At 42.2% G+C, this 14,249-nt stretch overlaps 1 long non-coding RNA gene across 1 annotated transcript; it reads right to left on the bottom strand.

The window, feature by feature from the left end:
* Window positions 1-308: 308 nt before the first annotated feature.
* On the bottom strand, window positions 309-13,585 carry LOC132481734 (uncharacterized). Its single transcript, XR_009530836.1, has 3 exons — window positions 13,425-13,585; window positions 1,319-1,501; window positions 309-389 (listed from the first exon to the last, which is right to left on the bottom strand). It is a non-coding gene; the product is annotated as an uncharacterized LOC132481734 (long non-coding RNA).
* Window positions 13,586-14,249: the final 664 nt, after the last annotated feature.

The following is a 14,249-nucleotide window of genomic DNA, read 5'->3' as shown; positions in this document are numbered from 1 at the left end:
CAATTTCTTATACAATGTGACAATATCTTCAAATCAACACTTTTTCTTTTGATGAAATAATCACTGCTTCTCAAGAGTACCCAGATAATGAAAATATTAAGTTTCATTTCATTTCACACATTTCACTTCATTAGCTATTCCACATGACTTCTATTAGTAAAATTTATTCCTCTTTTAAAGTAAGATGGGAATGTAAGTTAGATTCATTATCCTGTTTCTTCCAGCTATATTTTGCCATTAAAATTTTCTAAATTTTGCCAAAATAAGCATAGGTTTGAAGATATTCTTTCATATAACATCCAAATTACCTTATTTTTTTTTCTCACAAGCTTCACAATAAGCTGATTTCTCATTTCTTTTTTCATTCTATCCTCTTCAGATGTTAAAACCTGCAACAACAGCAACGAAAAACAACCATATAAACCTCAAAATTTTCATTTAACTTGCATGGGCCCTAAGTCAAAAAAGTATAAAATACTTAAAGGTTATCTTTTTGGCCCTGTATTATTCCTATTTTCCACCATATATCACAACTTGTTAAGCATAGCCATAAGCAGTGCATTTTCAGATTATTTACCCAAAACAGCAAAATGATAAACTGCTCTAACTTGTCTTAGAAAGGAAAGAGACATGAAGCAAGGTGATGGCCCACCCAGGAGGGGTGCTGGCTGAGATGCAGGCCGCAGCTGAGCCTGGTGAGAAGCCCTCCTCCAGGGGCCAGCCTGTCGGGATCCCCTTGCTGGAGCAGGAATCCGAGGAGGCGCTAGAGCAGGAATCTGAGGAGGCGCTGGGCCCGAACCAACTTCCAGCTGAGCTGCTTCTAATGGTGCTGAGCCACGTGCCCCAACACATGCTGCTCAGGCACCGGCGCCAGGTGTACAGGCACTGGCGCGACCTGGTGGACTGCCAGGCCCTGTGGCTGAGCATCCTGCCCCGGAAACACGCTGCCCTGTGGCCCATCGTCAGCACCTGCCTGCCCGCTGCCGCTGACCTCAGGCCCTGCATCTTGGGCCGCTTCTGAGAGTGCAGACCCATAGGGCGCAACCTCCTCCTGAACCCCACGGGCCTAGATGGCTTCCCAGAACAGCTTATGCTGAGTGGTGGGGACGGCTGGACAAAGGAGGGAAAATGTAAGGGCATGCCTGCAGCTCCTTGTGATGTCCACTTCCTACCTGCCTACTACCTACCTGGTTACAGGTGGTTTCGAAGGAAGGAAGTTTTGGACCTGGAGAAGGAGGGTTTCTGGCAAGAACTCCTGGATAGTGGAAAGACTGAGATTTGTGTCTCTGCCTGCTGGATGGAACGAAGAGGCACTAACCGTATATGTATACATCGGCTAATTGTCCAAACTCTAGATGTCAACCAGGCTGTCCTGCGTCATTTCTCTTCGAATCCTTTTCGCATCCAGCGGTGGAGGAGAGTCCCCTTTGAGGCCAGCCACGTGTCCTCCAACCTCAAGAACGGTGTTCACTTTGTGTCTTTTGAACAATGGGTGTCAAACCTGGAGTTAGGGAATGAGCAATATGGAGTCCCTTTTACAACTCCAGTGTGTTTGCATGGGTCTGTCTGTCCTAGTCGTGGGCTGTCCTTGGAAAACTACCTGACCGTGCCTTCCAGGAGCTGGGCCCATTGGCTGGACCACCTCAATAATCAAGGGCCTGTAGCTCTCTGGCATCCTGGGATCTCCTGGGTCCAGTCAAAATTCCTGCTGGGCCCTGTCTTCAGGTTTTGGAAGCTACTAGGAGAAAGTTTCTGCTGCTTTCTTTTTTTTTTTTTTTTTCAGTACGCGGGCCTCTCACTGTTGTGGCCTCTCCTGTTGCGGAGCACAGGCTTCGGACGTGCAGGCTCAGTGGCCGTGGCTCACAGGCCCAGCTGCTCCACGGCATGTGGGATCTTCCCGGACCGGGGCACGAACCCGTGTGCCCTACATCGGCAGGCGGACTCTCAACCACTGCACCACCAGGGAAGCCCTCTGCTGCTTTCTAAGGTAGACCCTGTTCTACTGAATGGAAACCCACGGTTGAGCACAGGGAAATGCTGGATCCTGAGAGCTCCACCATCCCCCAGAGGCTCTCTGGTTCAGCCCCGTGCCTTCTGCCCTTGTCTCCTCCTGTTTCTGCTGCAGAGGCTTTATTGGTCCCTTCCAAGAAGCCCTCTTTCACCTCTGAACTAGAAGCTCATTCCTATGGCTGGGAAAATTCCAGACCCCTTGGGTGGTGAACTTAACCTCATGGGGTTTCAAGCAAGACTGGGACCAGGACTCACAGCAGAAAGTCAAACTAGCTCAAAAAATGTTTGGAGACAGAGGGTTCTGCCCATCCTGTGAACCATGAAGTGGTCCCCTGAGCCCAACTCTGCTCTGAATTGTATGGTGTATAAAATTACTTTATTTTGAAATTCTTTTCAAACATGGAGCGAATAAATGAGCAATATATCTGCCGGAAAAAAAAGAAAGGAAAAGTAAGAAGTCTCTGTAATTAACTAAGTTCCAGTTAATACACTTACGTATTTTAGACTACATTGATGGAATTTATAATCATGACTAATGTGAAACATTTCAGTGCTTGACAAAAATTCTGGTAGTATTCTAATAGATTAAATAGTATACAGAAAACTTTGTTAATTTGAATTGTATGAAAGGGGGTGCAAGAAAAGAATTTCATTGAATTCATTTATCTTTATTAAATAATAATAAGGAATTTGTCAACTTTACCAGAAAAAGAGGAAGATGAGGAGGATGAAGGGAAGAGAGGAGAAGAGGAGGAAAAGAGGAAGAGAAAGAAGCAAGGGGGAGTAATAAGGAAGGAAAGAAGCAGAAGGAGGAGAAGGACAAGGTATGAGGAGAAAGGGAACGTAGAAGAGGGAGAAAATGGGGAAGGAAAAGAATTAGAGAGAAAGTGACAAATAGAAAAGATCCAAAGCAAAAAACCTGAATGAACTTTTAAGTGTGGGGATTTGATGAGGGTACAAATGGTATAAGAAGTTAGGTGATGGGTAACCTGGGAGTTTATTATACTATTCTATTTACTTTTTATGTGTTTGAAACTTTCCATAATAAAAGGTACTTTTAAAAAAGAAATCAAATAGTGTAATTTACCATAGTAACAGAATTAAGGAGAAAAAACATGTAATTATCTCAGTAAATATACAGAATGCATTTCATAAAATTTAACACCTGTTCATGATAAAAACTCTTAGCAGGGACTTCCCTGGTGGTCCAGTGGGTAAGATTCCGCACTTCCAATGCAGAGGCCCCAGGTTCGATCCCTAGTCGGGGAACTCGATCCCGCATGCATGCTTCAACTAAGAGTTCTCATGGGCTTCCCTGGTGGCGCAGTAGTTGAGAGTCCGCCTGCCGATGCAGGGGACACGGGTTTGTGCCCCGGTCCGGGAAGATCCCACATGCCACGGAGCGGCTGGGCCCGTGAGCCATGGCCGCTGAGCCTGCACGTCCGGAGCCTGTGCTCCGCAACGGGAGAGGCCACAACAGTGAGAGGCCCACGTACCGAAAAAAAAAAAAAAAAAAAAAAAAAAAAGAGTCCTCATGCCACAGCTAAGGAGCCTGCATGCCACAAGTAAATATCCCGCGTGCCACAATGAAGATCCCGTGTGCCGCAATGAAGATCCAGCACAGCCAAAATAAATAAATAAACAAATAAATAAATAAATATTTTAAAAACTCTTAAACTAAAAATTGAAAGGAAATTCATTAATCTGATAAGGCTGTATATAAAATCTTATAGCTGACATCAAACTTAAAGGTGAAATATTTAACATTTCCCTCTAAAATTAAAACAAAGCAAAAATGTCTATTCTTATGTCTACTATTTACCATTGTACTGGTGGGCTTAGCCAGTACAGTAAGGCAAGGAAAAGGAAAAGGGATAAAGATTGTAAGAAAAAAGTAAAACTTTCTTTTTTGCAGATGACGTGATTGTGTATGTAGAAAATCCAAGGAAATCTACAAATTACTAGAAATAATAAGTGAATTTGGCAAGGTTACAGATACAAATTCAATATGCAAAATAAATTTTATTTCTACTAGCAATGAGCAATTCAAAAGTTAAAATAAAACAATGCTATTTTTAAATAACCAAAAATACCTAGAATAATTTTAATGAAACTGTGCAAAACTTCTACATTAAAACAAGACATTACTGAGAGAGCCTAAAGGAGACCTAATCAGATGAAGAGATATAATACCATGTTCACGGATTAGAAGACTTAATATTGTTAAGATGACAATTCTCACCATATGTTCTATAGATTCAATGCAATCCCAATAAAAACCCAAAATGGGCTTTTTTGGTTGAGATTGACAACTTATTTTAAAATTTATACAGAAGTGGATAGGACTCAGAATAACTAAAACAATATTGAAAAAGAAGGGCAAAGCTCTAGGGCAAACTACCTAATTTCAAGACTTATTAAAATAAAAAGCTGTATTAATGAAAGATAAGGTAGTAATGGCATTAGAATGGACAAATAGATCAGCGATACAGAACAGAGAGTCCAAAAATAGACCTACACATATATACCATTTTTTTTTGTGTGTGTGTGGTACGCGGGCCTCTCACTGTTGTGGCCTCTCCCGTTGCGGAGCACAGGCTCCGGATGCGCAGGCCATGGCTCACGGGCCTAGCCGCTCCGCGGCACGTGGGATCTTCCCGGACCGGGGCACGAACCCACGTGCCCTGCATCGTCAGGCGGACTCTCAACCACTGCGCCACCAAGGAAGCCCCCATATATTAATTTTAACAAAATAACCAAAGCAATTCATGAAGGATGAAAAAGTTTCCCAATAAACAGTGCTGGAACAACTGGATATCTGTGGGAGAAAAAAAAAAAACCAACCACCCCTCAACTTCACCGCATATTAAACAAAAATGAATTTGATATGCATCATAGGTCTAAATGTGAAAGCTAAAATTCTAAATCTTTCAGAAGAAAATATAGGAACATATCTTTGCAACCTGGTGGTAGAGGAACGGGAGGTCAGAAAACATTTTTCATATAGAACACAAAAAGCACTAACTGTAAAAAACAACAACAGCCCCCTCCCCAAAAAACAGTGGATAAATTGGACTTCATCAAAATTTAAAATTCAGCAATAAAAAAGTATCAACTGAATATATGCAATAACACAGATGAATCTCACACATATAATGTTGAGTAAAAGAAGCCAGACACAAGTAGCACATATTACACAATTTGTTTTATGAATTTCAGAAACATGGAAAACTAATTTCTATTGACAGAAATAAAAATAATCATTGCATTGGGCAGAGAGGAATGGGCAACTGCACGGAAAGGGTCCCAAGGGAATTATCTGGGGTGACAAAAATATTTTTTAACTTGCCCTGGATGAAAGTTACAGGTATGTATAAATTTATCAAACTTCATTCAGCTGTACACTTAAGATCTGTATATTTTACTCTATGTAAAGTATACCTCAATAGAGGACAGTTTAAAATAAATCCTTTTGCAAACCATGTATCTTGATAAAAAGGATTTGTATCCAGAATATATAAAGAACTCATCCAACTCAACAATAAAAAGACAATCCAATTAAAAAATGGGTAAAGGATTTGTAATACATTTCTCCAAGGATACACAAATAGCCAACAAACACATAAAAAGATGCTCACCATCATTAGTCATTAGAGAAATGGAAATCAAAACCACAGTGAGATGCTACCTCACACCAACTGAATGGCTATTATCAAAAAAACAGAAAATAACAAGTGTTGGAAGATATGGAAAAATTGGAGCCCCTGTGCACTGTTGATAGGAATATAAAATAGCACAGCCACTATGGAAAACAGTATGGCAGTTTCTCAAGAAATACAGATTTATATATGAGGCAGCAACTCCATTTCTAGGCATACACCAAAAGAATTGAAAAGAGGGTCTCCAAGAAATATTTGTACACACATGTTCATAGCAGTGTTATTCATAAAGCTAAATGGTAGAGGCAACCCAAGCGTCCATCGACAAGTGAATGGATAAATAAAATGTGGTGTATATATACAATGGAATATTATTATTATTATTTGGCCGCACCACATGGTATGCGGGATCAACCAGGGATCAAGCCTGTGCCCCCTGCAGTGGAAGCACAGTCTTAACCACTGGAGTGCCGGGGAAGTCCTACAATGGAATATTATTCAACTTTAAAAAGAAAGGAAATTCTGACACATGCTACAACATGGATGAACTTTTGAGGACATTATGTTAAGTGAAATAAGCCAGTCCCAAAAAGACAAATACTATTCCATTAATATGAGATACCCTAGAGTCATCAAATTCATAGAGACAGAAAGTAGAATGGTGGTTGAGGGGAGAGGAGAATGGGGAGTTGCTTAACGGGCATAGTTTCAGTTTTGCAAGGTGGAGTTTTGGAAATTGGTTGCACCAAAATGTGAATATACTTAACATTAATGAAATATATACCTAAAATAGTTATAAAGATAAATTCTATGTTTTGTGTATTTTACCACAAATAAAAACAAAAATAAAGAAAAAAAATTGATTTCAAAATTTAAAACAAACCACATGAGATACTACTTTATACCCATTAGAATGGCAATATTAATATTAATAATAAAATGGAAAAAACAAATGTTGGAAAATACGAGACAGTTGGAACATACATTGCTTTGTAGTTCTTCAAAAAGTTAAACATAGATGGACTTCCCTGGTGGCACAGTGGTTAAGAATCTGCCTGCCAACACAGGGGACACAGGTTCAAGCCCTGGTCCAGGAAGATCCCACATGCCGCGGAGCAACTAAGCCCATGCGCCACAACTACTAAGCCTGCGCTCTAGAGCCCGTGAGCCACAACTACTGAGCCTGAGTGCCACAACTACTGAAGCCAGTGTGCCTAGAGCTCATGCTCCACAACAAGAGAAGCCACTGCAATGAGAAGCCCACGCACCACAAGAGTAGCCCGCACTCGCCGCAACTAGAGAAAGCCCACAAGCCCGCGCACAGCAACGAAGACCCAACACAGCTAAAAATAAATAAACAAATTTTTTTAAAAAGTGTAAACAACTCAATACCCATCAATTGATGAACAAATAAATACAATGTGATATAACCATACAACAGAATATTATTCAGCCATAAAAAGGAACTAAGTACTGATACATGCTATACTATGGGTGAACCTTGAAAACACTATGCTAAGTGAAAGAAGCCAGACATGAAAGTTCACATTCCATTTATACAAAATATCCAGAATAGACAAATATATAGAGACAGAAAGTACATTAGCAGTTGCCAGGGGATGGGGGGTGTGTGTGTGGAATTGGAATCAACTGCTAATCGTTTGGGGTTTTGGGGGGTGTGGGGGGAGATGGAAATATTCTGCAATTTGATAGTGGTGATGGTTGCACAACATGGTGAATATACTGAAAACTACTTAAGCTTACACTTTTAAATGGTGGATTTTATGTTATGAGAACTGTATCTCAATAAAATGAAAAGTGAACCTTTTTGATTTCACTGAGTTTGTCAGTGGAAACACAACAAAAACGTATTTTTCTTATTTTCCAGATTAAATATTTGAGCAGTGTATTCAGCACAAATTTCCAATTTTGCATTTACAAATTCCCCACCCCTTTTCCTTTAATGGTGTTTCTCATCCTAGCCCCTAACTTTTCAAGTTAGAACTTTCTTGAAACCTTGAAATCTGAGTTTGCAAATAACTGTAAGGTCCTTCTCTAAGGCAGCCTAGCTTGCATCATCTCCTTCTCAACCTTTAAAACAGAAATGTGAAGTAATGGGGATTTGTATAATAAAATAAAAAGCCACTAGAGGGCACTGTATCCCCTCTGGTGTGCAGTAAAGAAACACTTTTTATCTTAAAGGTTATGCTTTAGACAGTAAAGTCCAGAAAACTTGTCTATTCACCTGGTCAAACCATTCATTAGCTGAGTGGTTTGAAGAAAGTCTTCCAGCTTCTGGATTTCAGCTTCCACATCTGCATAAGGTTGGGCGATGGTTACATGATTTCCAGGCTTCTGCCAACTCTAAAATTCCTATCTTATACTGGCTTAAAACAAGGATGACATCTGGAAAAATAGTAAGAATTGTACCTGCTTTATCATTTTCTCCAGTTCACTCAAACTGTTTCCACTTCCCACGTTCTCTATTTCTATATTTCCAGCTAAAATATTAGAGTAACTCTGGACCTTTCCCCCTTAAGCACCCTTTACTGATAATTTATATTAAAAAAAAAAAAACACTCTCAGAGCACTTTCCCAGTTTTACCAATAATTTTCTCTTTTGATTCTCATGACAGATTGGGTTTGTAGGTATTATCTCCAACGTTCCTGGTGAGGAAACTGAAGCCTAGAAGAGTTCAGTGAATTGCGCACAGAAACATAGCTAGCAAGTTATAGCACCTGGCCTTCCAACTCCAAAGCCTGTACTCTTCATAAAAATATTCACTGTCAGTAGGAAGATACAAGTTTTGTGGGGCCTGAAGTATACACATTTATGCTGTCTGTATTAGTTTTCCATCATGGCTGTAACAAATTATCACAAAGTTAGTGGCTTAAAACAACATAGATTTAGGGGACTTCCCTGGAGGTGCAGTGGTTAAGACTCCACGCTCCTTGGGAGCGTGCAGGGGGCCCTGGTTCAATCCCTCGTCTGGGAACTAGATCCCATATGCATGCTGCAACTAGGAGTTCACATGCCACAACTAAGGAGCCCACCTGCTGCAACTAAGACCCAACGCAACCAAATAAATAAATATTTAAAAAACAACAACAGCAACCTAGATGTATTGTTCTACAGGTCAGAAGTCCAACACAGGCCCCACTGGGCTAAAATCAAGGTGTCAAGCCTTCTGGAGGCTCTAGAGGACAGTCTGTTTCTTTGCCCTTCCCAGACTCTAGAGGCCACCTGCATTCCTTGGCTGGTGCCCCCCTTCCTCCATCTTAAAAGCCAATAACAGCAGGTCAAGTCCTCACACTGCATCACTCTGACCTGTCTGCCTACTCTCTCCCACTTTTAAGGACTCTTAATTATATTGGGCCCAGACAATCCAGGATGATCTCCCTATTTCAAGGTCAGCTGACTAGCAAATTTAATTCCATCTGCAACCCTAATTTCCCTTTGTCATGTAAATAACGTATTCACAGATTCCAAGGATTAGGACATGGACATCTTGGGGGAAGAGGGTGGCTTCTGACTATCACATTGGCCCTCTTTAAGATATATAAAGTTTAAATTATAAACTTAGACATGATTCTCTTAACACAAAGAAGAAACTTCATTAAATTCATGGAAAATCTGTTTCTCCATTTATTTATTTGGTTTATTTATTGAGGTAAATTCATATAACATAAAGTTAACCATTTTAAAGTATACATTTCAGTGGTATTTAGTACATTCACAATGTTGTACAACCACCAACCAACACCTATATCAAGTTCCAGATCATTTTCATTACCCTAAAAGAAAACTCCGTATCCATTAAAAAGTCATTCTCCCAGCCCCTGGAAACATTAATCTGCTTTCTGTCTCTAGATTTACCAATTCTGGATATTTAATAAAATGGAATCATACAATTTCTGACCTTTTGTGTCTGGATATTCACAATTTGAGACCGTTTGTGACTGGCTACTCTCACTTAACATCTTTTCGAGGCTCATCCATGTTGTAGCATGTACCAGTACTCCAATCCTTCTGTGACCAAATAATATTCCATTGTACGGCTATATCACATTTGTTTATCCATACATTTAATGATGCACATTGGGTTGTTTCCAACTTTTGGCTATTGCGAATAGTGCTATGAAACTCCTGTACAAGTATTTGTTTGAATACCTGTTTTCAATTTTGGGGGTATATACTTAGAATTGCTGGGTCTTGTTGTAATCTTATGTTTAACTTTTGAGGAACTTCCAAACTGTTCCACAGTGGCTATACCATTTTATACCCCAATGAACAATGTGCAAGTTTTCAAATTTCTCCACATTCTTGCCAATACATACTTTCCTTAAAAAATTATTATTATAGCCATCCTAGTGGGCATAGAGTGGCACCTTGTGTTTCTGATTTGCATTTCTCTAATGACTAATAAAGTTGAGTACCTTGTTATGTGCTTGTTGGTCACTTACACATCGTTTTTGGAAAACACCTATTCAAATCCTTTGCTCATTTTTTAATTGGGTTGTCTTTTTGTTGTTGAGTTGTAAGAGTTCTTTACATATTCTGGACATTAGACCCTGATTTGCAAATATTTTCTCCCATTGTGTAGGTTGTCTTTTCACTTTCTTGATAACGTCCTTTGATGCACAAAAGCTTCTCATTTTGATGAAACCCAATTTATCTTTTCCTTTTGTTGCTCTTCTTTTGGTATTGTATCTAAAAATCCATTGCCAAATCCAAGGTCATTAAGATTTACCCCTCATCTTTTCTTCTAAGAGTTTTATAGTTTAGTTCTTACATTTAGGTTATTGGTTAATCCATTTTGAGTTTATGTTTGTATATGGCATAAGGTAGGGGTGCAACTTCATTCTTTTGCATATGGATATTCAGGTGTCCCAGCACCACTTGTTGAAGAGACATTTCTTTTCCCATTGAATGGTCTTGGCATTCTTTTCAAAAATCAATTGGCCATAGATTTGTACATTTGTTTCTGGACTTTCTATTCTCTTGGTCTATACAGCTATCCCTATGCTAGTACCACACTGTTTTGATCACTGTAGCTTTGTAATAAGTTTTGTAATAAGGAAATGTGAGTCCTCCAACTTTGTTCTTCTTCAATATTGTTTTAAGTATTCAACGTCCTGCACAATTCCATGAGTTTACCACTTTTCCCAAAAGGGCTATTGCAATTTTGATAGGTATTACATTGAATCTGTAGATCACGCTGGGTAGTGTTGCCATCTTAACAATATTAAGTCTTCCAATATGTGAACATGGATGTTTTTCCACTTATTTAGGTCTTTAGTATCTTTCAGCAACGTTTTACAGTTTTCAGTGTGTCTTCTACTTTTGTGTAGTAAGGAATCTGGTCTTGTCTAAAGAGAGGTCTGGCCTTTGTCCCAGCTCCTGGGAGATGACCGCCACACCCTTGCAATTTCCCAAGTGATAGGAGTGCCTCTGTAATTCATAGTGGGTCCATCAGACCAACTCTGACAGTTTATGCTAATGAGGTGTCTAAGGGTGTGCCTCTTCTCAGTTCAGGCTAATGAAATGACTCAGGGTAGGGCTGGCAATGTCAGAAAGACCAATAATGTGATTGGAGAGTTAGGGCTTTGTGTCACATGGTAACAGCCCAAACTTCAGGGAGGCAGGTGACTGGAGATTTTAGTTTTATCACATGGACTATGATTCATGCCAAGTAATGAAGCCTCACAAAACAATGGATACCAGGGCTTGAGTGATATCCTAGGTTGGCAGTACTCTTAGAGCATTGTCACACATCATAGCTGAGAGGCGATAACTCCACTCAGGACCTCACCTGGAGAGGACAACCAGAACTGTGAGTTTGGACCCCTCCCAGATTCTGCCCTATGCTACTCTTCCCTTGCTTGATTTCAATGTATCCTTTTTCTGTAATAAATGTGACTGTGAATATAACAGCTTTCAGGGTGTTCTGTGAGCCTTTCTAGCAAATTATTGATCCTAAGTAAGGTTATGAGAACCCCCAAATTTGTGGCCAGATGGTGTGAAGTGAGGGTGACCCTGGAGACCCCCAATCTTGCAGACAGTGTCTGAAGTAAGGGCAGTTTTGTGGGCAGTGTTTCTTCAGAAAGTAGAGTTGCCTAAAATCTTTGCAACCTCCTTAGTTAAACCTATCCCTAGGTGTTTTTATTCTTTTGGATGCTATTGTAAATGAAATTATTTCCTTAATTTCCTATTTATTCATTTTTAAAAATACTTATTGAGCACTTGTTATATGCTAGGCTCTGTTCCAAGTGCTTCACAAACACTAATTTTATTCCCCTAGCAACCTTAATTAGGTACTTTGTTGGAAACTGGGCAGTCTGGCTCCCGAGTCCATATTCTGAACCCACTATACTGTTGCTTTAAGTGCCTTCTTTGAGAAGTTTCCTGGGAATCTCTTCTCTACCTCTTTGCACTGCCATTCCATAGTACAGGCCCTTATAAATTTACACCCGAGCCACAGTCTCCCACTGTCTCCCTAACTCAACTATCTACCATCTGCTCTGAATGCTGCTGACACTAACAATCCTGAAGCACCGCTGATCTAAGTCCTGGCCACTCCAGTGACCTTAAGTGCCTTTCTTCTCTCCATTTACAAAGGTAAAAAACAATTACTGCTCACAAGCAGTACTTGACCATAGATTCTGCAATGTCTTCTACTAAATATTGAACTGTTACTGAAAACTTTGCTGTGAAACAGGTAGAGTGGTTGAGAGGAGGGCACAAGGCCTGACCCCACAAACCCTACTCCTCCTTAACCTCAGGTTATTCATTTGCAAAACAGAAACTATAAGGCCTACCCTTAAGTGTTGTGGGAATGAAGTGTGTGTGTGAGACAAAAGGTGGAGTGGTAGGACAGGTCCTGGCATGAGCAAATGCTCAAGAAATGTGGGCTGATTTGTATCTCAGTTGCCCCAAAGAACTTGTAAATTCTTTGAAGGCAAGGGCCTTAACATACTTTTTTGGTATTTCTCAAATCAAGATTATTTAATCACTTTAACAGATACACTTTGGTATCTGGACTTGCTCAAGAACCGTGGCTCTTATGACAAAAACCAGGCTCTAAAGTCTGACTTCAAATGTTGGCCACTACTAGGTCAGTGGCCTCTGTAAAGTTACTCAACCCCTCTGAACCTCAGGTCCTTTATTTGTAAACCGTCAATAGTACCTACTCCACAGGGTCATGAGGATTCAGGTGAAGTGTTTAGTATATAATCAATTCCTCCAAAACTGCCAGCCATAATTACATCCTGTCCCAAACATTCAGTGTCCACAAAAATTTGGCCTCTCTGCAATCTTCATTTCTCCAGCTTTCACACACACACACACACACACACACACACACACACACACACACACACACACACACACACACACACACACACACACACACACACACACACACACACACACTCCCCCTCTTGGACCAATCTTTCCATCCTCTTACCGGCTCTTCTTTCCCGACTTCTGTGTACCTCAAAGACCATGGAAATCTCCTAAATGAGGTCGCTTCTACTACTGTTGTTATTTTAGGGAGCAGGAAACAGGCCCTGAGGGTTTGAGTAACTTCCCCGAGGTCACGGAACTCAAGCAGCGAGCCCACAGCCCACGCTCTTAACCTCTAGCCCACGGCCTCTTCCCGGATCGGAGGTGCACCCGCGTCCACTCAAAGCCCGCCCAGTCCCCCACTTCCAGTCACTTCCCCGCTCTTCCGCGCGCCCATCTCCCCCCCACACCTGAGTCAGAAGCCGGGAGGCACGCCCCATCCGTCCTTAGCGGTTTCCCCTTTTCTCCGCCAGAGACTGAGGGTGAGGCCGACATTGGCGTCCCGCACGCGTGGTGGTGTACGCGACGTTGCGGGGGAACACCCAGCGGGACCGGGAGCCGACGCCGGCGGCCGAGGGGGAACTACACCGAAGTCAGCGCTGTGAGGGCGGGCGGAGGGGGCGGGAGCCCGTAGGGCCAACTCCGCCCCCTGCGTGCATGCTCCGGCCCCCGCGGCGTGGTATAAGGCGGTGGCGCCCACCCCTCCCCACAGTGTCTGGCGAACTTCCACGGCGTGGGGGGCGCCTGGCGCGGAGAGGAGCTCCTCCCCGAGTCGCCCCGTCACGTCACGTCAGCCTCACGAGGCGCCGCGACCCGCGCACAACGGTTAGCTGGGTTACGGCGGGTGGCGCGCTGGGAGCCCTGGCTGCTTGGGCGGGGTGGGAGGGAGCCTCGGGGAACGGAGAGCTTGGTTTCCCGGGGACTGGGGGCGGACCTGCGAGGGCTTCGTGTCTGCAGTGCCGCGGAGCAGGGAGCGGTTGGTGAAGGAGGTGCGGACAGGTGTCCCGGGCACCGGCGCGGGGAGATGAGTGAGATCGTGGTGCCCTGGGGGAAATCTCTTCATCCCCACTGGGGATGCTTTCCATCTGGAAGAGTAATGACCTGAGGCTATAAAATCTGATAGCGTTGATTAACCTCTTGCCTCCAGGATCTCTTGGCCAAGTTGTGCCTGAGCGAGGGGTGGGGGGGTGATATGGGGTGGGAGGTTGTTTTGGCGTTGTGGCATGCCACCTGTA

Source organism: Mesoplodon densirostris, chromosome 2, assembly GCF_025265405.1.
Source record: "Mesoplodon densirostris isolate mMesDen1 chromosome 2, mMesDen1 primary haplotype, whole genome shotgun sequence".
Taxonomy (NCBI): domain Eukaryota; kingdom Metazoa; phylum Chordata; class Mammalia; order Artiodactyla; family Ziphiidae; genus Mesoplodon; species Mesoplodon densirostris.
This window is presented reverse-complemented; position numbering and strand designations above follow the sequence as displayed.